This window comes from Xyrauchen texanus, chromosome 16 (assembly GCF_025860055.1).
Source record: "Xyrauchen texanus isolate HMW12.3.18 chromosome 16, RBS_HiC_50CHRs, whole genome shotgun sequence".
Lineage (NCBI taxonomy): Eukaryota > Metazoa > Chordata > Actinopteri > Cypriniformes > Catostomidae > Xyrauchen > Xyrauchen texanus.
This window is the reverse complement of record NC_068291.1, coordinates 3,033,751-3,056,958: the sequence shown is the minus strand read 5'-3', so window position 1 is coordinate 3,056,958 and position 23,208 is coordinate 3,033,751. Positions and strand designations below refer to the sequence as shown.

At 38.3% G+C, this 23,208-nt stretch overlaps 1 protein-coding gene across 4 annotated transcripts in view; it reads right to left on the bottom strand.

Annotated features, from left to right (window-relative positions):
• The window catches only part of fermt2 (FERM domain containing kindlin 2), an 83,180-nt gene that overhangs the window by 45,408 nt on the left and 14,564 nt on the right, over window positions 1-23,208 (bottom strand). The gene's annotated exons all lie outside the window — the stretch shown is intronic.

Below are 23,208 nucleotides of genomic sequence, written 5' to 3'. Positions count from 1 at the left end.
AACAATATATAAATTTTTTCTGAAAAGTATTTTTTATATTGTGACAAGTCTCTGCCTGTGACAACTCTTGCTCTGTTGTGAAGGAGGAAATGGGAGCTGGGCAAACAAGCCAAAGTAAATCGTTATTTTAGTACTTTTCATCATCCTCACACACTGTTTGCTTTTCAGCATAATGCAACAGAATGCACACATCAAAACTGCTTCCTAGTGCGTCTCTCTCTTTCATCCGGCGGTCTGGACTGCTCTTTTATCCCTCTCCAGCTCTCACTGCAACACAGAACAGCTGTTAGAGATCATTTCCCACAGGTGTCAATCCTTACCGTTCTTCCTCTCCTGGCCTTGCTTTCCACAGATGTCATTCGGCAATGCCCACATCACCATATACCCCATCGCCCGACTCAGGCCAGGGATGACTACGTATCACTACCCCTGGGGTCATTTCGATATAGTGCTCTATGAGATACAATCGACTGGGAAGAGGTGAGAACACGCTGGAAAATTCTCCCTGCTACCTGGCAACCACTGTGACTTGGAATGTTGAGAGGTGGTCTTCACAAGTGACCAGGGTGACTTGATCGGTGGCTTTTAAGTTCACCTCCAGTCCTAGCTCCTCCCTCTCCAGAACCACCATTGCAAAAGTCACAAAGACCGCCTCTCTCCACGTTTTAGGAGGTTGAGGAGGTAAATCTGATGTGCTCTGCCTCTAACCATTCGTTTCACCTCATAATCGATTACCCCATTCGTTTCACCTCATTAATCGATAGTGTCCTTGCCACTTGGAGAGTAATTTAGAGCATGATGTAGGGAGCAATACAAGGACTTTATTTCCCAGTGTAAATTCCTGTAGTCGAGTACCCCTATTATACAGCTGGCTTTGACATTCTTGAGCCTAGAGCAAATTCTCCTGTGTTAATTGCCCCAGTGTGTGGAGTTTTGCTCTCAGGTCAAGAACGTTGTCACTCCTCCCAAATTTCACATTGGATGCAGAGCACGCCGTACAATAATTTAAATGGTGAAAACCCTGTGGTGGATTGCGGGACCTCTCGAACTGCAAATAATAGGGGCTCGAGCCATTTGTCCCAATTTCGAGCATCTTTGTGCAGAAACTTACGAAACATATTCTTTAGGGTCTGATTAAATAGTTCGACCAAGCCATACATTTGGGGGTGGTAAACGCTGGCCCAAATCGATTTAATTCCATTTGTACAGTTCGCGTAGTGTACATGACATAAACGTAGTGCCCTGATCAGTGAGGATTTCTTTCGGAATACCCATTCGGGAGATAATTCTGAAGAGTGCCTCTGCAACACTTCACACTGAAATGTTGCGCAGAGGCATTTCCGGATATTATGTTGCGTAAGTCCATAAGAAACAACATAAAGCAATGCCCGCATGGCATCCACTCTAATGGCCCGACGAGGTCCATACCAATTATTTTGCAGGGGACCTTGATCAATGGAAGGGAATGCAATGGCACTCTTGGAGTGGCCAGTGGATTCACCAGCATACATTCACGGATCCTTGATAATTGAAAAATACAAATATGCGAGTGCAATGTCTGGCTTGAGGCGTTGACCATCAATCACTTTCACTTGGTCTCGTCTCATGTCTGCTCTAGAGGGAATTCCCATCCAGGGAATCCTCTAAGGGCTGGGGAAGCTGAGACTTCTGTAGAGCTGACGTAGATGGCCCTGGCACCGTCTCCACAGCTAGCGAATCACACACCACTAACCGATACACTTTGTAAGCAGGATCCATCCACACATTTTTCCCTCAATAAAGTACTAAATTCCGGTCAATTCACACCCAAAATTTGTGGATGGAATGGCGGGGACTAACCGCAGCCTCGACACTGATTTCGTCCCGGAAATTGAATAATGACCATCACTAGAAGGTAATGTTGAATATCCCTGTGCACACACCTTAACTTCACTAGCCGGCCTGTATCCAAAGCCTCGGACTGAACCAAGCTTTGGTGAATGGAGGTTTGATTGAAACCTGAATCCAACAAGGCTTGGTATGTACTCCCCTTAATACTCACAGGTATCCGGTACACTCCTGCACGATCGGGGCGGCCTGTGGCGCGTCGGGGATCCAGACCAATGTCTCCACCTCCATCACGGGCATAGGTCCTGGAAGTTCTCCGGCTCCCCGCAGCTCCATCAGACCGGCCCAGACTTCACGCCCACACCTGCAGCAGCAGATTCACCAGCCTGTGGGAGAGAGTGGAGAGGGTTAGGGAAAACCGTTGAGTTGAAAGGTCCATGGGACCGGGGGACCGGTTTTGGTGTCTTAATACCCTGTTTCCGGAGAATAGGAACAGGACGAGTGGAAGGAGAGGGGGAGGGAGAAGAGAGAGTAAGAGAAGAGAGCTTGCCGGGCCCTGAATATGAAGCCATATGGTCCTCAGCCAGCTGAATCGCCCAATCCAACGTCGGTAGGTGGCACTGGACCCACTCCACTGCCCCTTTCGGTAGCCGGTTCATAAAACCAGGTCGATCACTGCCACGGCGTCGCGTTCGGCTGCCAGCAGCCACTACCGACAGGAGTCACGGAGCTGTTGGGCTAAGGCAAATGGGTGGCCGAGATCGGCAATCATCAGAAAGCAGAAGGTCAAGCTAGCGAAAGTCTTGAACAGTTCGGCCAGTGGCGAAGACTCATGACGGCGTTTTCTTCCTCCTAATCTTGGGTTTCGGCACCATTGTGACAAATCCCTTGCTCTGTTGTAAAGGAGGAAGAGGGAGCCAGGCAAACAAATCTTTATTTTTAATACTTTTCAGTATCCTCATACACTGTTTGCTTTTCAGCATAACGTAACTGATTGCACACATCAAAACTCTTGCATGCGTCTCGCTCTCTCTCCTCCGGCGATCTGGACTTCCCTTTAGTGTTGTCACAGTACCAAAATTTCAGTAATCTGTACTAATACCAGTGAAATTTCACAGTTTTCAATACCAATTTTGGGGCCACAGTATAAATCTATGAATACGATAATGTCTTTTTGAACACAACCGTTTAGCCAATTTAAAAGGTTGCAACACTATGCAAAAGGCACTTGTGAAAAATGTCTTCAAAAATAATGCCATAAATAGTTTTCATTTATCAATTAACATCATACAAAGTCCAGTAATCATAAAAAAAAAGCTACATAATTATTTAGTGTGGCCACATTTGCCTTTAAATCCAATTCCCCTAGGTACACCTGAACACAGTTTTTCTTGGTTGTTGGCAGATAGGATATACCAAGCTTCTTGGAGAATTCACCACAGTTTTTCTATCTATTTAGGCTCAATTGCTCAATTAAGGCAAAGTGCCTATAACTTTTGCACAGTACTGTAAATTTCAATGTAAATCATAAATTAAAATAAAATTATTTCATGCATGTTTCCTTCAAGTGTTTCTCAATCAAGGATGCATTGTTTGCGTTTTTAAATAGTGCCCTACTGAAATCTGTTTTATAGTGGTTCACAGTAGATTAGTGTTCTGCTCTGTCATCTGATACAACGTGTTGTGAATGATCCTCAATGTCTGAGTTTCCAGTGTATGAGTGGTCGGATTTATACATTTGTTCAAAGTACGCATCTCTTCCACACCAAGATTGCAGCCTTCAGTGGTTTAATAAATCACACTAGGACATGTCATGGTTTTAATTTGGTTAATTGTCCATTTCAGAGTAAGGAGTAACACAGTACACGCTTAAAATTAGCATTATAAAGCAGTCCTGTGTCAGTCATACTGCGCGCGCTGGTACCGGATTGAGTCAGTTCTCGGTACTATTGGTACTGGAGAAACACTGGTATCGTTACATATTTTTTTATTTTAGTATCAACCCTCTCCAGCTCTCACTGTAACAAAGAACTGCTGTTAGAGATAATTTCCCCACAAGTATCAATCCTTACAGTTCTTCCTCTCCCGGTCTCTCTGTACAGACGTCGCTTGGCCACGCCCACATCACCACACACACACATATATATATATTATTTATTTATTTATTTTATAATCTTGTGACTGAAATATTATCATATATTATGAAATATTTGACAAATAAAATTCAGTTGAATTTATTATGCACCATGTTGTGATGGACAACCCAGCCCTAATGTAGGGCCCTATGATTTCATCCACGTTTTTCATATCGCAGAATTGTGTAATTGAAACATAAAAATGGAATTAAGACTCATAAAATTTCATGGGATTTGACCAATTTGGGCTGAAATTTCAACATTTAATTTACAATGGAATGCTTATTAAAAACTACTATTAAATACGTACAGAAACTCAAGTTATCCGGCAATAAAAGTTTGAACTGGATGCAAGAAATTGGAAGACATTACAAAATAAATCCAGTACTATTGCCAAGAAAAACTGTCAAATTCAATGTACTAGTAATAATAATATTAATAATAACAATAAATTATCCCTTTAAGTTGTGAGGGTATTGGTTTTAAGATTTCATGTTTCAGTGGCATACCCAAAATTAAAGGCTTATAACAACAACAACAACAAAAACAAGGACGGTCAAGGGTTTCGTATCATTTAAGAAAACTTTTCAAATTTGTAATCCTATAGATTATGATAATGATGACTTGAGACTTTCAGCTTAAGAAACTGCAAAAATACTTTTTTTACTTTTTCTTTTTTTTTTTCCGATTTGACATTATAATAAAGTAGCTCCAAAAACTGCTTTTGTTTTGTTTTCAATCATGTCACCTGTAACAAGAGTAAAATTTTGTGGATACGACAAAGCAATCAAAAGTTTTAGCATTACAAAACAAATTTATCCTTGTGTTCAAAACATACAGCATTTATACAGCTGATGTTCACACATACAGCTTATTCCAGACAATTCAGTTCATGTGTGAACAAAACCCTTTTGAAAATACTGGTAAATATTATTCTGGCAATTTTTATTAATGTCAAGTTGTATCATTACCTATAAATTTCCTTATTGATGGTATGTGTGAACAGCACATTTAGTACATTTACCAGTAAAGGCAACTAAATGATTTTCCTGTAATTTACCTGGATGCATGTGTAAACAGGGTTAATGACTAAAGGTATAATCTCTCTAAAGCATGTAGGCATGAGTAATGAGATCTCATTCAGTTCCAATCGGTGTCATTTGAGTCATCATTAGCCACTTTTCCACAATCGGGACAGTGCGAGCCAGGGCTATCAACAGGCCAGCCGGAGTCAGTAGCCTCAGACCTGGAGCCGCAAGACCAAAATCGATCTGTGTTCCCACCATCGGGCCAATATCTCTGCAGCGTTGCCCAAAAATCTGCCCTTAATACGTCGCAGCTGTGCCAACGCCACACACCTCACTCATTTCACAAGAAAGAGGGAAGCTCAAGCTGAGGTTTCATGTTATCTAGTTATCTAGAAAATCGAGTTTATATCAAATAGCAAGAGAAGTTAACATTGACAACTCACCAACTGTAACGGCCATGGTGTTCTGAGTGGTCTCTCCACTAGCAGCAGGACGATGTCCCATCACACAGACTATGAAAGTTCACTGAACCATCAAAAGTAATTTCTGTAGGCACCGCTTATGCATTGTAAAGTAGAGCTTCTGAGCTTCAAACCAGTACTTATTTAGTGTACTAAATAAGTACACTATTGTTTTCTCGGCAGGCCCATCAGAGCTTAAAGGGTTTAGCAAGTTTACTGAATATCAGAATGCTGTGATTTAGCCATAGCAGTAATGTTTTCATATTATGAAGCTCTTTTGTGTGGCACTTTGACCAAAAATGTCATTAAAACTAAAAACATTGTTGCTAAAAATGTATTATACAAAAAACAAACTTATAAGTTACATTAGTTTTATGAATTTTATGAGATTTGATTAAATATCCAAGTCATTGAGTCATTGTGTGGCGCCATGCAAGGGTCAGACGTGTGAACGGCTTATTATAATACTTTTTATTCATAAACTGATGAGATTCGATACACTCTGATTCTTGACTGTTCTAGGAAGACAATTTGTCAAAGAATTCAAAATGAATTGCTCTGCAGACATTAAAAGACACGTGCGTGCTCAAGCTGATATCCCGGACAAGGCCACAGACCAGGGACTCAATTTGGACAGTGCGGTGAAAGCTTCAGGGTCAACTGTTGAACATGTCGGCAATACTGGCAAAGGTCGATACTGACTTGGACGATCTTGCTGTAAAACGCCAATCGATAACTGCCATGGAGACGAAATTCCCTGAGATGGTTACTCAACATCTCAAGAGTGTTGGATGTTGAGAAATTGATCGATTATCTGGAGTCATCAGAGAGGGAATTAGCTGCTAATACGCTAGTGACCAAGATAGACTTTTGAGCGTGCTTGGGAAAAGTTTGAAGACAACGTCTGAATTGTTGGAATTCCTGAGGATTGAGGAAGGCCAAGATATGGTGAAATTCCTAGACGGGCTCCTACAGAGTCTACTTGACATAACAGGCCATAAGATGAAATTCAAGTGAGCTCACAGGGTTCTGGCTCAGAGATCTGTGAAGAGAGATGAGCCAAAGTTAAGTCTGGCCAAATTTCTGAGATTATCCGATAAAGATCTCGTTATGAGAGGCAAGTAGTAAAGGAATTTTCTGTTGTGTAATTCTGTCTCACAAAAGTTGTATAGAAGCACTGGACTTGAGCAATCCGATAGCAAATTTGTCGCGGGGGCTCTTGTACATGGATGGATGCCGGTTGGCGTTGTTGAGAATGGGGTTAAAGCTTTTTTCGGTTTGTTTGGTTCTGGGGGATGTTCGGGGTTTGACTGTTGTACTAATGTTGGAAGGTGGTCCAACATTAATTTTATTTTTGACACACAATCTATTTTTTCCTAATATGTCAAATGTTAATATGAGTTGATTGTCTCTCTCCACATGGAATGTGAATGGGTTGGGGCACACCAAAAAAAGAAAGAAGGTTATTTATTTTCTTAAACGTAAGAAATATGATATCTTTCCCCGAAGGATGCTGAAACGTATGGGAAGATATGGGGTGGACATGTTTTCTTTAGTGCTGGCTCAAGTACGAGCAGGGGAGTCATTGCACTGATAAATAAATATGTCTGCTACCTCAATAACTGCTATGTGCATAGAACACTATCTCATAGTATGTTATGTTTACGTTTTTAGAAACTGTCATCTTTTTGCACTACTGAGTACTGGTCGGCGCTGCACTGTGTCTATTGTCCTGTTCATTGTCAGTAATTTGTACTGTCCCGTACTTTGCACATGTTTGCACGTGCACTTTATATAGGTATATATATATATATAATATTATATATATATATATATAGGTATCTTATATAGGTATTTTATTTCGTTGTGTTGTCTCATGTGGTCCTGTGTTGTTTTTATGTAGCACCATGGTGCTGGAGGAACGTTGTCTCGTTTTGCTGTGTACTGTACTAACTGTATATGGTTGAAACGACAATAAAAACCACTTGACTTGACTTGACTTGAAATGAACATGATGTCTCAAACAGATTAAAAATAAACGATGAAGAGTCATTATTGTTTTAGCAGACATTCAGTGGCATAGGTTGATTTTGGCTAATAATTACACACCTAAAGCTGATCATCAGGGCTTTTTTTAATCTTGAAGGGATGTTGCAAGCTGCTGACAACCCTCATGATATAATATTGGGAGGACACTTTAACCTTTTGATGGACTCAGTCCTTGATCATAGTGAAGCAGGAGTGTGTAAGTCCCCTAGAGCAACAGTGATGCTTCACAGGATGTGTAAAATCTTGGTCTTACAGATATCTGGAGACTTTTGAACACATCACTATTGAACACACCCTGGTGAGTTTAGAGGTGTTGCCACATATGAAGAAAAATAAATACTATAGTTGCCGCTTTAATGTATCCCTTTTCCAAAATCCTGATTTCCAACAAACGTTAAAGGCTGAAATTAATGTTTATATGGAGACCAACTGGTCCTCAGTCTCCTCTGTGAGCGTGGCTTGGGAGGCACTTAAGGCAGTTCTTAGGAGTCGGATCATACATTAGGTCTCATTCATCAAAAAATCAAAGCACGAGAACTTGGAGTTGGAAGGGAATATTAAAAGTGCCGAGGCAGAGCTAAAGTGTCGAATGTTGTCTGATGGCCTCAGAGAATTGACACGCTTGAAATAGAGATACAACACTATTTTGTCGCGGAAGGTGGAGTTTTGTTTATTCAGGGAAAGACAGTAATACTTTGAGTCGGGGGACAAAGCAGGGAAGCTTTTGGCTAGATATATAATGCAGAGAGAATCTTTTTCTACCATTCCCTCTGCTGGTGGTGACATTTTTACATCAGCCATTGATATTAATAATGCTTTTAAATAATTCTATCTTGACCTCTATAGTTCCACATCTTAGTCTACTGGTGAAACTATTACAAACTTTGTGGAACCATTAGAACTCCCTAAACTGACAACTCAGTTCTGATTCTCTTGATACAGAGATGACCTTGGCGAGGTAATTAAGGGGTCTCCGGGACCAGATGGCTTTGCCGTGGAGTTTTTTATAGATCTAATGCTACAGAATTGGCTCCACTTTTGCTAGAAGTTTAAACGTAATCATTAAAGAATATTCCACCATCCATGAAACAAGCCCGGATCGGTCTGATTCTTAAAAATTACAAAGATCCAAGTGAGTGTTAGAGTTACCATTCCATACCATTACCATTTTGGCTTATCAATTAAGTAAAGTTATAACATCTCTTGGGTGGGGTTTATTTTGGGCTGCAGCTCTGCTGATAATATTAGGCATTTCATCAATATTATGTGGTAAATTTCGAATAATCAGACTACGGTTGCGCACTTGATGTCGAAAAGTCATTTGATATGATAGAATGGGATTATCTTTTTAAGATTTTGGAAATGTATGGGTTTGGGAGTACGTTTATTGGATGGATTAAGGTACTTTATAGACAACCAGTAGCGGCGGTAAAAACAAATGGATTAATTTCAGATTATCTTACTCTGGATAAAAGCACCTGGCAGGGTTGCCCCTTTTCCCATTATTGTTCTGTCTTGCCCTGGAACCATTAGCAGCTGCGATAAGGTGGATGATTTTCCAGGGGAGATGGCGGGAGGTGTGGCGCATAAGCTTCTGCTTTACCCAGATGATATTTTATTATTTGTCTCCAACCCTTCTAGATTTATGCCTTGCCTCCACAGAATTATTAATAAATATTCTAAGTTCTCGGGATACGGAGTTAATTGGTCTAAATCCAAATATTTGGCTCTGACAGCGTACTGCCCAAGAACAGCTTTTCAGCCAGGTGCTTTTCAGTGGCCCAAACAGAGAATTAAGTATTTGGGTATTTTATTCCCAGCAAATTTGTCTGACTTGGTTAATTTTGACCCTTTAATAAAAAGGTTTGAGCGATGTGGGCATGTGGGCTTCTTTACATATATCGATGATTGCTAAGGTTAATGTAATTAAAATTAATTGTATTCCAAAATTCAACTACCTGCTACAGTCTCTCCCTATAGATGTCTCCCTCTATAATTTCAAGCAATTTGATAGCTTAGCGAAGTCCTTCATTACATTTCAGTAAGCCGAATAGGCCGATTGACAAAAGGAGGGCTAGGCCTACCCAAGAGTTTGTTTTATTATTATGCATTCGGTCTCAAACATTTGGCTCATTGGTTGCTACAACCAGAGAGAGCCCCTTTCTTGTTTTGTATTGAACAGGAAGTTCTTGCCCATATTTCGCCATTGAAAAGCCTTTCTATAGAACTAACCCAAGTTAAATTACACCTAGTTATCTCGCATTTGCACTCGATATGGACAAATGTGTCTAGTGTGTTTATTTTGGACACAAAAGATTTAAACTTCGTATTGGAGGAGGGAGAATGGGCTAACATTCTCACGGGGTTGGGGGTGTTAAGATCCAGGAGTTTGTGTGTGATGTATTGAGGACTCAGGTTTCATTTTGCCCCAGACTCTGTATTTTTGGCTGGAGCACCGTCATTTCTGGAGTGGTGCTCGGAGATGGGGAAGATGGCGGACATTGAATAAGGGTCATTTAAAAGACTTGGGAAACTGAACTTGTTTGTGGAGATTTGGGGTGGATATCTGATCTGATATATATATATATGTTATGATTTTCTGTTTTCAATACGTGAATCAATAAAAAATTGTTAATAAAAAAAAAAGCAGAAAATACAGACTTGGAAGAAAATAAAATATATCATAGGGCACTACTAATGCTAAGCTTTGGGGTAAAGGAGGGAGACCACTGGATTAAAAAAAAAACAACAGTCCAAAAGCAGCCTTTAATTTGGCTGCATATTCGGTAGTGCAATGGAGTTGAACAAGGGGTCAACCGCTGGGGTTTATGGTTATGAGCAGTTGGGGTGAAATGCGGTAAGGTGTTTTTATGTTTAAAAAAAGATACCAGGTTCAAGTCTCTGGTGTTTGCTCCAAATCCACACTGTAATCTCAGTCTGACACTTTAAACTCACCTCTTCTCTAACAGCTGTAACAAAATTCACAGGACGTGGCCTGCATGCATTTCTACATTAGCAGCATGAAGATTAAAAAATTATGAAAATTAGCGTATAGATATTATTATTTATTATAACTGCACCTCAAAAGGATGTATGATGAACAACGTCAGCTTATTCAAATATAAAACATATTCTACATTCATTCATTCATGATCAGATAGAACAGTTAACATTTGGGTACGGAGTTTACAGAGTTATGGCCTATTCGCACAAAGAGCAAATACACGAGGGATAATTTTTTTTTTTTTTAAAGAAATTCATCCAGATAGACAGCTGTGAGTGGAGCTAACACTCTGGTGTCTGTGCACAAGAACATTAAATTGCATTCATATATCACGTCATCAATGTATTAAAGCAAGTGAAATGTAATTTTACACTAAAGCAAGTGAAGTCTGTTTTTGTCAGATGAGTTGTATTTTGCAGTAAAGCACATGAATGAGTGGGGTGCTTTTTCATTTTGCTCTTGGAGAGAATAGACTGTTTTTATCGTGTTTTTATTTCATTCTTGGTGTGATCAGATTCTCCTGATACTGTAATATATGTTGGGTGGGCCAGTGGTCATCCCTCTAATAATGTCAATAATGTATGCCTATGAGCTGACAAAGGAAATGGTATCAGGGTTCCCACTCTTTACAAGGAACAATTTTACTGGCCATTTTATGTGCCAAACAGTGTACAGTAAAATGTGATTATTGGATAGTTTTTTTTTTATTATTCTGCATTTGAAAGTTTAATTAAACTTTATTATCAAAATGGTGTCTAATCAAATTAAATCACTCCGAGGATTGAATTGTATTATTATAATTTTTTTTAATAATTTTTCATTTCCCATGTTCAGCTTTTATTTTGGTGTTTCCGACGGTAGTTTCTGACCTCTGGATAAGCAGTTTGCTACATGCCCCAGTGTGATTGTTAAACCCCCCAAAAGCTGTGATTTAATTAAATATAGTCAGTATGTGCTGTGCAAATAAGAACGCTCTGCTCGGTCATCTCACACACACGCGCACACGCATGCACGCGCACACATGCCTCGCAATCACGAGGTGTTTTTAGTGTATGAGCAGTTGGATTTACCGGCTTCACACAGTTATTTTGAAGTGCACAGCACATGCAAATGATATATTTATTAAATTAAATCACAGCCTTTTGCAGTTTAATAATCACTCTACGACATATTGCAATTTTAATTTTATTGATTGTGCATTCAAACATTTATTATCGTCCAAAATATGTATAATTCTGTGACATTCTGTGTTTCATATTAGCTTATTTCATTTTTATGACTGGCTTCTGTGATTCTGTCCTTGTTTTCCGCATTGAGGAAATCATACGGCTCTACCTGTAGTCACTGCAATATAGGCAGTCTCCGATCACTGAATTATAAAAAATCTTGAGGTGTAAAGGCAGAATCAAAATATTACCACTCTGAGGATTGAATTTTATTATTATCATTTTTTTAATCAGCAGTCCAATCATCATTGTCTAAAGTTTTCAATGTGAATGTTATTGTAGTTAACAACAGCAATGTTGGACAGAAATGTTTTTTTTTTTTTTTTTAATTATCACAATTTGCACTATAAATACTTTTTTTTTGATCGAAGAAATTTAGAGATGACAGCAGATGAGCAGAGAATGTATGTGAAAGGATTTAGTTTATAACAGTCAGCCACTGATCTTGTTTCACAATGCACAGACGCAAGCAGTGACAATATGAATATGTGAATATGACACCTTATCCCGGGTCCCGATTGTTTCTGTACATGTAGCAAAAAACCTTGTTAGCGACACAGTCAAAGAGTTTAATTATACACAACTATTTTCCAGGACATTTAAGTATTTTTCTAATGTTCCATGACTTTACCATGACTGGAAAAACTGCATTGAAAAATTCCAGGACATGTGGGAACCCTGGGTATTTCCCTAAGCACACCACTATCCAGTTTCTCTACCTTCTGTGTGTGTCTCTTCCACCTCCCACTCCTCACCAAACTGTAAACAAAATAATTTTAACTCTAACAACTCTTTTCTAATGCTATTTTATTTTTGGGTTCAAACACTAGACAAAACATGTTCTCCCAAATACCAGAGATGGGTCACTTCTATTAAAATGAATAGGAGAAATTGAAATGCCCAATGGATAACGGATGTAGAAAGGAGGTCCCGTCTTACAGGTAAAGTAGCCAATTACATTTATATACAGACATGTCAATCAACTTGAGAATGCGCACTGTAGTTATACAGGCCAAGAAAATTTAGTTTTTTAGCGTAATCTGAAGTCAAGCAGCACAAGTGATGATACCAGTGTTGTCTGATTTTACTGCTGATTTGAAATATGTTCTTTGATCCTAATCTTGACCAACTGCTTATGAGATTTCGGTGTTCCCCTAATCAAGTAGATAGGAGCTGTGATCAAAAAATTGCCAACAGTGGACTGACTTGCTAGAAAGACTTTGCTATAAAAGCAATAATAATTGATTAAATGGTTGGGTTTGGCAAGAACAGGTCTGAGCTCAGATGTATTTTTTGTAAGAAGACACAGAAAGGATTTAGGACTGTATGGCGAGACGTCTTTATTTCCGTACAGACAGACAAAAGACATCTGTGATATAGTTCTTAGATTTTAATTGTAACCAACTCATCGCTCACTCTCGGTACACTTCAACAGTCATATTTGTGATGATTTCCTACCAGCACGCTGAGTTTTTTTTTCTCCTCTACACACCACCGAAAGAGCAGCTTCACATTGGTCCCATTTTAACAACTGTGTCTCGTTCAATAGCCAACCGTGGCTTTCATCTCCATACCAACATAACACAGCCAGAACAACAACAGAACACATCTAGAGTTCTCAATGACAGCCTACAATCATCCTTGAAGAACACAGCCAGGGCTCAAGACTGAAGAATTAAATATTTCAGATAACTTTTTTATTTGTCAAATTATAGAATCGCTCAATAGAGATGGTTGTTAAGAAGTCCTGTTGATCCAAGTTTTGTGGATGATTTGAGGATCCTTTGGCAGTCATAGATTCACATGAAGATCATCACTTCTTCATTGCTTTCACCAATACATTAAGCACCAAGATCAATTCTCTCCTTCTCATAACTTCAAGAACGATTTATAATCTATTTAAGTGATTCATTAAATAGTTTTCCCATTGACAAAGGTAACTAGATTTACATCACATTCAGGAGCCCTGACTGCTAAAATAGGCTACATTAAATATAATTTACACAAACACAACTCGGTGCTTCAGTCAACAACACATCACCATGACAACACCAGTGCAGGTGTTCATAGTAAACAAACAGTGTTATGATCCCCAAAGGCAACACAGCTGTTTAGTGACAATGTGCCATCAACTTTACAACACACACACACACACACACACACACACACACACACACACACACACACACACACACACACTTTATTTACACACTTTACAGGCTGCAGGTCTGGAGGTCATGGGATGGGTTGAGTACAAAATGAAAACAAGATTCTTAGGAGTAAGATTTGCAGTAGGGCTGCAACAAATGAATATTTTGATAATCAACTAATCTAAGGATTATTAAAATGATTATTCGACTATTCGGGCGATTATTGCAACGATTAATCATTAGCTCTTAATTGACTATTCAGCTTGTGACACGATTACACCACCACCACCACCAGCCTGCACAGTGGTAACAAGGCATGATGGATCCATGTTCTCATTCTGTTTACACCAAAGTCTGACTCTACCATCTGAATGTCTCAACAGAAATCGAGACTCATCAGACCAGGCAACATTTTTCCAGTCTTCAACTGTCCAATTTTGGTGAGCTCTTGCAAATTGTAGCCTCTTTTTCCTATTTGTAGTGGAGATGAGTGGTACCCGGTGGGGTCTTTTGCTGTTGTAGCCCATCCGCCTCAAGGTTGTGCGTGTTGTGGCTTCACAAATGCTTTGCTGCATACCTCGGTTGTAACGAGTGGTTATTTCAGGCAAAGTTGCTCTTCTATCAGCTTGAATCAGTCGGCCCATTCTCCTCTGACCTCTAGCATCAACAAGGCATTTTCGCCCACAGGACTGCCGCATACTGGATGTTTTTCCCTTTTCACACCATTCTTTGCAAACCCTAGAAATGGTTGTGCGTGAAAATCCCAGTAACTGAGCAGATTGTGAAATACTCAGACCGGCCCGTTTGGCACCAACAACCATGCCACGCTCAAAATTGCCTTTCTTTCCCATTCTGACATTCAGTTTGGAGTTCAGGAGATTGTCTTGACCAGGACCACACCCCTAAATGCATTGAAGCAACTGCCATGTGATTGGTTGATTAGATAATTGCATTAATGAGAAATTGAACAGGTGTTCCTAATAATCCTTTAGGAGAGTGTATCTTTACATTTTCGCTTAGAAAAGAATATAGATCTATTCTAATAATAAATACGGGTCTATATGCGCATCCCAACATGTGACGCTTCAATCTCATAGGATGAGATTTGAGGGAATGTTTGCCAAGTAAATTTGGCTGTTTTTCAAAGAACTACTGATTTTTCTTTTCTTTTATGTAAAAATCCAGGTTCTTGCATGACTTGATTTAATGGAAAAATGTATTTATAAACATCTATCTAAAATGTATTCTGTTTTAAAGAATGATTTTAATGTAAAATAATTGTTGATGTTATAAAATGTAATAAAAACTATTGCAGTTACGACATTTACCTGGTCCTCCTTTGTTATCTCTTGGTTGTGGACAGCACAAAGGTGTTTTAACAACAGGAAAGGTGTTTTATTGTATGTTTTTTTATCCAAGTAAAAATAAGGCTTAAGGCCTTTGCACACCAAATACAATTTCTGGCCGCGATCAACATTTTGAATCGAAAGAAGCGTTTTGAGAGAAGCGCCAACGCATCGCCGATGTCAGCAAGATATCTACAATGTTAAATATCTGGACCTGTCTGCAACTCCAAATCGTGCAGTGTGAAATATGTTTTCACTGAATACAACTGCAGTGTTGACCTACAGCCAATGAGAGCGCAAGAAACGGGGCACGGGAAGTTTCAGTGTGAGTCCTGATGTACCTGCAACAGGCTGCGATATCAAGGAAGTCTCATTGGACCAAGAAATGGAGGAAAAATTTGTGGAACATTGGCAGGAGCACCAGTGCCTATTTTATGTTTCATCTGAACTGCACCACAACCGGGTGGAGAAAGAGAAGTGTTGGAGAGAAATTGCCAATTCTCTTGGACAGTCAGGTAAACAAATAGGTAGATTTTTCAGTAGGAGGTGCTTTTTCATATTGTAACCAATAAAATATATGATGCCTTTAGGCGATTAAAAACATACACATCATATTATGAAATGCATAACATATGATCATGCATTTGTTTTCATATCTCGTAACACTTCTCGCATGTATTCTGTTGTGAAATGTAATTTGGAGTACAGACAGAGTCGTCGGGGATTCATCAATAGTGAAATGTTTTGTAATGTGTTCACCACTGTCGCCGATTCCTCGCGTAATTTGAAAACTCTACGACTTCAATGACAAGACAGACAGTTGTGTAATATGAACTAGGGCTGCACGATTTGGGGAAAACTTCAAATTGCGATTATTGAGGCTAATATTGTGATATGCGATTGCGATATAATAAACAAATGGTATCATGAGTCAACTTGCTTGGTTATCAAGGAAAATGCACAAATAGATTACTGATAATGCTGAAATGTGTATTTCTCAACTCAAACATACAAACTAGCAACAACAACAACTATAAATGCAGTTTAATTTATATTTTTACTAAATTAAATAATAACATCTTTGCATTACTGCAAACTTGTTATTTTCACAATATTACACCTAAATAAAATAGAACAATAAATAAGAACATACAAATTTTCATGAAAATAAGATTGTCCAAACAAACAGGGACATTTAATCAGGATGTAACATGTACTTTGTATAAACTCTTTTGAAAAGGAAACTGGATATAAAAGTGTGGTTCACTCAAACCACTAAAACTGTTGTTGTTGTGTTTTTTTTTTTTTTTTTAAATGACCAACTAGTATTTCCAAATCCTCTTTCTAAAAAGTTCTACTTATTGCTGGTACTTCCATTCAGTGTGTGGATCATTTTCTGAAATCCCACTTTGCTAACGGTGCATCATGTCTCTTTATATCTCCGCCGCAGACAGCGGCGGTGAGAGACGAGCGCCTCCGTGTTAGAGTGCGCATCACCCGGCGGAACTTTATATCTCTCCCAGTCTCGACTCCCGCTCAGATTGTGTCTCTTCCGCGACTGGTTGAAGTGGCTCTGACTGCACCGAGAATGACAGTTTTGGAGTTATGGCAGGCTCTCATATTATATGAACTTTAATTAAGGATGAAATAAAGATAGATCGCCAAGCTATGATCTGTGTTATTTTTCTGGCCACCAGTTCAGTGTCAGTCTGCTCGGCATCAATCTCCACGCTGAACACCGGAAACTGACAAGACAACATGTGCCACTCCCTAAACTGAGACTGACTGGTCATCTTTTTATTAGCGGTGTAGAAAATGGGCAAACAGCTCTCAGAGAGAATGGGCTGTCACGGCCACACATGCACTTATTTATTTAATATAATCGCAGCATTTTGCCGTCATATAATCGCACAGGCTGACATTGCGATTGCGATATGATTTATCGTGCAGCACTAATATGAACGATGCCACAATCCGATGTCTTTGAAAGTCATGTATGTAGGTGTGAAGGAGACATTAAGGCCTTTACACACCAAACACGAATGTTTGGCACGATTTCTCGCCACGATAAACATTTTTAATCAAAACAAGATTGCCCCGTGAAGAAAAGCCCTGACCAATAATATATACGCTTTAGATCACGTGTCAGAAGCAGATCAACTGATGACGCTAAATCACAGAAAGCTTTTTTGACCAACAACATTAAACACTGAAGTAACTCGAGCAGTGAGGCGGTGTAGCTCATTTGCATCAAATGCCTTAAACTGAAACTTATTTTTTTCATGTAAATGATATTGCTGCATCACTGCCTTGCATCCCCTTTAAAAATATGCTGACCTTATGTGCATTGTCTTCATCATTTATTCCATATTGCTGCCATGTTTGGCCTTTGCATTTATTCTTAAATACATTTTATTATATATCTCTAATACATATATTCTATATCTTGTGCAATCTTTCCCTTTGTATGACTTTTTTAATAAACAACTTTATGGAGCATAAGTGTTTTTTCTTTGCTAAATATTAATAATATTAATAGGCTACCAATGTTGTGACATGCAGTGCACTCTGTGGCTTTGAATAGTAAAAACAAAATGGTTATTGCTGTGCTGAGAATAGCATGAGCCTTCACATGCTGTGAGTCTCCGCGGTGTCATGCGCAACGAGTCACATGATAAAATGTGCGGATTGACGGTCTCAGAAGCGGAGGCAACTGAGACTTGTCCTCCACCAGGATTGAGGTGAGTAACCGTGCCACCATCAGGACCTACCAAGTAGTGGGAATTGGGCATTCCAAATTGGGAGAAAACGGGATCAATTTAAAAATAAATAAACATTTGTTTTAACAGTCATTATACGTGTAAATTACACAGTGATTTTTAACAAAAGTTTTACAGTATGCGTGGCAGTTGCATATAATCAGTGATGTTCCAAATTATAACATTTTAATTGTTAATATAATTTTTTACACTTGATTCTTTCTAATCACCCATCAGACTCGGTCTACATGATAATACTGTCAACTTGTCCAGCAGGTGAACTGAAATAGTTTGTGAATTGTCTCAAAAGTTTTCTTTCTAATTGAGCAAATCAACAAAACACACATCATCACTGCTGCAGCTTGTAGAGAGATGCTTTTTATTTGATCAATCTGCTCGCTAGAGAATCGTTAGCTTTTCTTGTTTGTTTTGCTGGTTGAAATTCTTCTCAACCAGTGATGGGCAGAGGGCGGACCAGCTCAAAGGTGAGTTGAGCCACCTACCTTTCCAGGGTAAAATTGCTGATCAATTAGCGGCACCTATTGTAAAGGCGTGAATGTGCTAACGGTGAACATTTGTTTCGCTTTCTATGTGAAAGTGATCAATCGTGGGTGATTTGCCTCTCATAATCATGTCGTGTTTAGTGTGAAAAGGCATTTAGACAATGGATGTCAGGCTGGAAGTCATACTTTCTCATGATTAATGGACAAAAACAAGGAGGGGGCACTGAATGCATCTGTCTGATGTGCTGAAGGGCTTTTACGATTGATTCATAACACAAGACAGACAACAGCACTTGTTCTATTTTCCTCTTCAAAAAGAGGGGCAAAGACACAATTTTTGGTTTACCTAAAGTTACAGGAAGTTGTCTGTTTGGGTGGAGTGATCAGCTGATGATTTTGTAACATTACTGCTGCATGTGGGCTGCCCCCTTACAGTATCAGACCAAACATCCCTGATGAATTTAAATTAAATATTAGCACACAATCTTTAGAAGTAGTATGATTTAATCTTTGAGTCATTCAAACCCAGTCATGTCCAGTCTATGGACCAAACACACACACACAGTCTCTTTTTCTGGAGGATTCCCAATGAATCTCCTCTCAGCTCCTGCCACATTGTGATGGGTTGTCCTGCCATAGCTCCACCCAGCGATCAGACACAAGTGCTGGGAGGACAACTGTTCCCAGACCATCTATCAAACAGCATAAATAGAGGACTGTAATTTAATTAGCTGCCAGCCAACTGCATTTCTTGTCTAAAAATATAGCCTGGCAGCCGATGACGTAATGCTGTAACAAAATTAATCCATGCTAAGTAATAGAATGCATTAAACAGCACTAGAGACCACCAGTGCTGCAGAGAGAGAGAGAGAGGGGTGTACCATGACCCCTGAACACACACACACAAACGCACACACGCTGGTCCAGAGAGGAGAAAACACATTGCAAATCACAAATGCACATCCTCTGCTGCGGTCCCAATCAATATCACAGCGTCACACTGAAGTATGAATGCAGCTTTCTTCCTTCCGTTCAAAAATTACACTTAATTACATTGGTGGAAGAAACACAGAAACACTGTGATGAGAAAAGAAAAATAACATTGAAATGAATGCCTCATCTTAACAGAATATTTGTGGTTCAGTACAAGTTAAACTGAATCAACAGCATGTGTCATAATGTTGATTACCACAAAATATTATTTTGACTCATCCCTTGTGTAAAACTTGCATATCATTTGAGCTGAAAAGCAGTTTAAATAATTGTTTTTGCATTTATTTTAGGCTTTAAGGTTAGCGTTGTGTTGTCATGGCAACAAAGTTGTCAAATTGGCTTTATCTTTACACAGAAAAGGTTAGTAAACAATTTTATCACACTAAAATCATGTTAACACATTGTTTACGTCACACAGCTATATTTTTGATACAGTGAGTATTTTAACGTTTACGGATTGGCCCCATTCACTTCAACTGTAAGTGCCTGACTGTAAACCAGATTTTTTCTTTTGTTTTTTAAAGAAAAGGAGGGATAAGTCAAACATATTTTTTTGGTACAAATGCTGTCGATTGAGCTTAACTTGTACTGAGCCCAGAATATTCCTTTAATTACTTAAATTAATATTTACTGATTAGTACAGCAGTGAATACTTGAGCCTTATAATGGGACAGTGGGTGTACGTACATAAGACACACTAAAAAGTTTACAAAACACTGTTGTAAAATACTTAAATGTGTGGAAATAGAATTTATATTTTAATATATTTAAATTGCGTGTAAAAACTTAAATAAATGCCTTTTCCACTCTTACTACACACATTTGTGCCAAGAGTAATAGTAAACTTAAAGATGCATGCTGGCTTACTAAGTTGGCTTACTGAACAAACTGTGGTTGCTTATAGACTATTTTTCCAGTGTTAGCAACACTGGAAAAATAATCAACTATCAGTATCAATATGCCAATTATGTATGTTCCACTTAAACTTCATAAAAGATGCACAAACACTGTGTGATCACAACTTTGAACTGTTTTCTCTAAAAGGCCATTTTCACACTTGGTTGTTTGATGTGAATGGTTACCCAAATACTCACAAGTGACAGTAATGATTGATCAGGAAAACAAATTGATGATGAGCATGCAACATGTGACTTTTTTCTTTTTTTTTTTTTTACATTTGTTCATGGCAATGTAGCCAAAATAGTCAAATTCTCAAAACCCATAAATATTATACATTTTCACTTCAACATGCTTGCATTAGGACCTCTAAAATTCCCCACCTTCTGGAACCAGCACAGAGCAGACATACTACTGCTTCCCCTCTCTGATAGATCCAGTGTAAGTAAGCAAGTCTCAAAGCACTAAATCACAGCAAGCTTTGATCAATGCAACAGGAAAGCTCTGTACTGGGTAGGGCTGCTTCTTAGTGTAACTACTTCCTGTATCATAGATTAGAGTGCCCTGAAGAACAGCAACATCACATTAGAGAAGAAACCTCCTTACAATGCACACTGAACACCATACATAGGAGGAAAATCATTTACGGTATTTAACTTAGTCTAAAGACATAACAGTAATGCTCACTTTCGGTGTAGAATGTAGTCAAAATTTAAATAACACTTTGTTTTTTCATGCACTTAAAATAAAGCAATTCAGAAACACACAAGCAGCCTACATAAAGAATAAGGTATGTAGTGGTTCCACACAATGCTGACAAATTCTAAATCTAAATGAATAAATCGCAATTACAATATCAAGACGACTCAATGACAATTATGATTTGTGCAGCACTAGAGGAAAATTTGAGATGCAAAATACATATGATGCAATCAGTTTTCAATCATCAAGAAATAAAGTGCTCCGTAACTAACAATATTCTCATTAACTCACTCTTAAGCCGCCTTTTCACTGCATCTGACAAACGATTCATCGAATCAATTTCCAATGAATCTCATGGGAGCTGCGTTGGCTTGCGACCTTTTCCGACTGCAACATTTTCAGATCTGATTTGAGCTTCGGCTGCGTTGAAATATTTCAACTTATGCGACTTGTCTGTGAATGCCCAACCGGATGTGATGCATTCATTTAAAACTATCAGCGCAGTAAGAAATGTCAATGGTTTTTATCCTAAACTTTATTGCAAATGCATGCTACTTCTGTATTTTGGACAATTTTGTATGTAGAATTCAGAAATTATTGTTTACGTTGCAAATATGATCACAAAAATCTTTTGTAATTACAGTAAATGTGTGATTAAACGTTGTGATGAAGAGGAGGGTTCGGGCTAATCAGCCAGTAGGGGATAAAGACGAGCTGGTGGCAAAAACAGTTTTGTAAAAAATGTCTCACTGTTTATGACTAGGGCAATGTTATTGTTGTTCAAAACATAATATTACTTGGTACCAATTTCAAATAGCACTTTTTTGTTCACTCAACTTCAGAAATATTTTTCTGAAGTTACGGCATAGGTGTGCCTAACAAGAAAACTAAAAATCTTAAGTTACCTCAACTAAATATTTTATGTATCACTGACAGCTTTTTTCAGTCACTATAAATGTTACTTACAAAAGTTGAGTAAACAAGAAAAAGCAAGGAGAATTGGTACTAAGATTTTTTTTGTTGCACAACCTAGATATTTAAAAATCACATCAATGAATTTCTGCTTTCATTTGCTGAATTATGGTTGTTGTTACTCTTAATTATCATAATAAAAACTAGGAATGCACCGATGTATGGGCCGCATATATTTATCAGCCAATTATTGAATTATTTATCAAATTAAATCCATCAGCATATCGGGTTTAAGCATGAAAATGCCAACATGAAAAGCACACGTTATAAAAACACTTTGAATTCAAATGCACAATCCAGAAATAATGATGTTCACAGGCTTGGCACTCCTAAGAACATGCAATATTTAATTTATAATCATTCTCACATTAATGACGAAAAACTGTTATGTGTCACTTGAAAAAGCGGCACTTAGCTATTCATGACGAGGTAAATGTATCCAAAACACTTTGAAACCAGCAAACTTTGACTTTCCATCAAGGCTGCATGATTAATTGAGTTAAGACTGAAATCCCAATAAGGTCTTGTGCGATTACTAAAGCTTGAACGGCTGTGTTTTAAAATAGACTGCAAGAAGCACATCAGTCAGCATTGTGTAAGCAAGTAGCGCTTCCTAGTGGTCTGGATGGCATATCCATAATCAATCATGCCACAATAGAACGTAAAAGGCTGTTTTGCTCCTTTGGTTAAAACATTTTATTTTCCAATGATGTGATTGACATTTCCGTGTGAGTCCTGTTGTTTTGAACTTCACAAACAGAAGGTTAGCTATTTCTTTTATATATATTTTATATATTTTTATCTTCTATTTATCTTTCTTTGTGGATCTCTTAAAAATGTTGTTCTCTCATGTGTTCAACAGATCCAAATCCATGTTCAATGGAAATTATTTATTGTTGGAACAATAAAAAGATTTTGTACCTCTTTGTACATTTTTAAAACATAATTTGAGCAAAACAGTGACCTGATGACAGTGATGAAGTGGTAGGTATCAGTCAATAGTATTTTTTAATTTTTTTTTAAATCGGTATAGGTATCAGCCAAACATTTTCATATCAGTGCATCCCTTATAATAACTATAAAAAGTATTGATAATTATTATAAATCATGGCATTATTTTTTGTGAATATTCAAAAGATCACCCAGCTCTAGTTGA